This window comes from Podarcis tiliguerta (assembly GCF_965153285.1).
Source record: "Podarcis tiliguerta genome assembly, chromosome: 4".
NCBI classification, from domain to species: Eukaryota; Metazoa; Chordata; class Lepidosauria; order Squamata; family Lacertidae; genus Podarcis; species Podarcis tiliguerta.
In genome coordinates, this window is record NC_139537.1 from 91439623 (window position 1) to 91442468 (window position 2846).

Here is a 2846-nt window from a genome sequence, read left to right on the forward strand (position 1 = left end):
GCCAGCATGACTAAACCACTTCTGGTGCAACAGAGGACCGTGACAGAAACCAGAAACGTCGTTTACCTTCCTGCTGCAGTGGTACCTATTTATCTACTTGCACTGGTATGCTTTCAAACTGCTAGGTTGGCAGGAACTGGGACAGAGCAATGGGAGCTCACCCATCGTGGTGATTCAAAGCACTGGCTTTCTGATAGGAAAGCCCAAAAGGTTCAGTGGTTTAGACCACAGCGCCACCCGCATCCTCTCCAGGGTGCTCCCACACTGTGAAGCTGATCCTATTGACTATTGATTTTGAGTAGGGACTACTCCCACTATTGAAACTTAAATTGGCCTGAGTTCTTGGTGTGCTTTTTTCTTGATCCTATCCAGGGCAGGCAGCCCATATTCAGATAAAAATGTTTATCAGCCATCACCCCTTCTGTTTTACTTAGATTCACTTTCAGTTTATTCATCCACACAAATCCTCAGTGGTCTCTAATTATAATAATAAATAATAATAATAATAATAATAATAATAATAATATTTATACCCCGCCCTCCCCGGCCAGGGCTGGGCTTAGGGCTCAGAAAACCAAAAAACATAATGGGGGGGGGGGACAGTTGCCGGTAATTAAAATACAGCTTTAAATACAGCTTAAAATGCAGCCTCATTTTAGTAGTAGTCCATAGATCAAGACCATAAAGGGAGGAAACATGAGAAATTCACCCGAGCCAGCTATCCATGCTGGTCCTACATAGGCCAGCAAAAAAGCCAAGGGAAAATTTATATCCCAAATCCCATATTAGGGGTCAGAGTGAGTCTAAACAGAAGGCCAGGTGGAACAGCTCCATCTTGCAGGCCCTGCGGAAAGATGTCAAATCCCGCAGGGCCCTAGTCTCTTGTGACAGAGTGTTCCACCACGTCGGGGCCAGCGCTGAAAAGGCCCTGGCCCTAGTTGAAACCAATCTAACCTCCTTGAGGCTCAGGCCCTCCAAAGTGTTGTTATTTATGGACTTTGAGGTCCTCCATGGAGCATACCTATTTCATTACATACTTTTATCAAGGTAGTTGCTAAGATCATACCAGAATAAGCAACTCTTTCTGTTATTATTTTTCAAAGGAGACCTATTTCAGCCTGGCTACTGTCCTTCAAATTCTCCTCATTCTTAAAGCTGACCATTTAAAATTCATATTTCAGTTTTAGAATGTCAAAATCATGGCATGTGAATATAATCTTACACCGAAGCATCAAACTACTGACTTCAGATTGCTTTGAGATGTACAATTCTTTCAAAGTTCTGCAGCTGGAGAATGATAGATCCTGGGATGTCGCAGTGCACTCTTTTTATTATTACTGCTGTATGCTCTTTGGCCCAGGTGCCTCATTTCTCATCCTATCACCATCAAACTGATGGGAAGGAGAAACAGACAATTTGATTAATGGGAGCAGAGTCCAATAAGAAAGTCTCTCATTTTCCATTATCATGAGACTTAAATCATTTGCTAGCATAAAACAGAGGGCATTAACATCACTATTTCCTATGTCCACACTGGTGAATCCTATCTAGCTGAGTGTTCAACACTTTACCTACTTCTACAGATTCTTGGGGGACAGGGGGCGGGCGGGCGGGTGTGGAGGACTCCCTGGTCCTGAATGGGGTAACTGTGCCCCTGAAGGACCAGGTGCGCAGCCTGGGAGTCATTCTGGACTCACAGCTGTCCATGGAGGCACAGGCCTAATCTGTGTCCAAGGCAGCTGTTTGCCACCTCCATCCGGTACGCAGGCTGAGACCCTACCTGCCTGCAGACTGTCTCGCCAGAGTGATGCATGCTCTAGTTATATACGCTTGGACTACTGCAATGGGCTCTATGTGGGGCTACCTTTGAAGGTGACTCAGAAACTGCAATGAATCCAAAATGCGGCTGCTAGACTGGTGACTGGGAGTGGCTGCCGAGACCATATAACATCAGTCCTGAAAGATCTTCATTGGCTCCCAGTACATTTCCGAGCACAATTCAAAGTGTTGGTGCTGACCTTTAAAGCCATAAACGGCCTCGGTCCTGTATCCCTGAAGGAGCGTCACCACTCCCATCATCCAGCCCAGACACTGAGGTCCAGCGCCGAGGGCCTTCTGGTGGTTTCCTCGCTGCAAGAAGTGAGGTTACAGGGAACCAGGCAGAGGGCCTTCTTGGTAGTGGAATGCCCTCCCAGCACATGTCAAGGCAATAAACAACTATTTTACTTTTAAAAGACAACTGAAGGCGGCCCTGTTTAGGGAAGTTTTTAATGTCTGATGCTGTATTGTTTTTAATATTTGCTTGGAAGCCACCCAGAGTGGCTGGGGAAACCCAGCCAGATGGGCAGGGTATAAATAATAAATTATTATTATTATTATTACTACTACTACTACTATTATTATTATTATTATTATATACGGATGAGAAGTTGTTGAGAAACGTACCTGGCTCAAGTTAATTAATGATCAGGGATATCCTCTTTTTTCATCTGAACTAAAGATATTAGAATTAAGAAGGGGAGCAGGGGACAAGCGATGAGATTCTCCAATCAAAAATTGGAAGGGGAGTACAAAGGAACTTTTATGCCAAGATACAAACAGGATCCCAAGTTCAATATTGTTTTGTAGACTATGGGTGAGAAAGTGGGCATAGGAAAGTTAAGAGGCTGAAAAGAACAAAAGTTGATGATGAGCTGGAATGCAAACAGGATTTCTAAGCCACATATGAAGAGAGAAGAGAATGGCAAGGGGTAAAAAGCAGGACAAGACCATAGCTGTCAACTTTTCCCTTTTCTTGCGAGGAATCCTATTCGAAATAAGGGAATTTCCCTTTTAAAAAGGGAAAC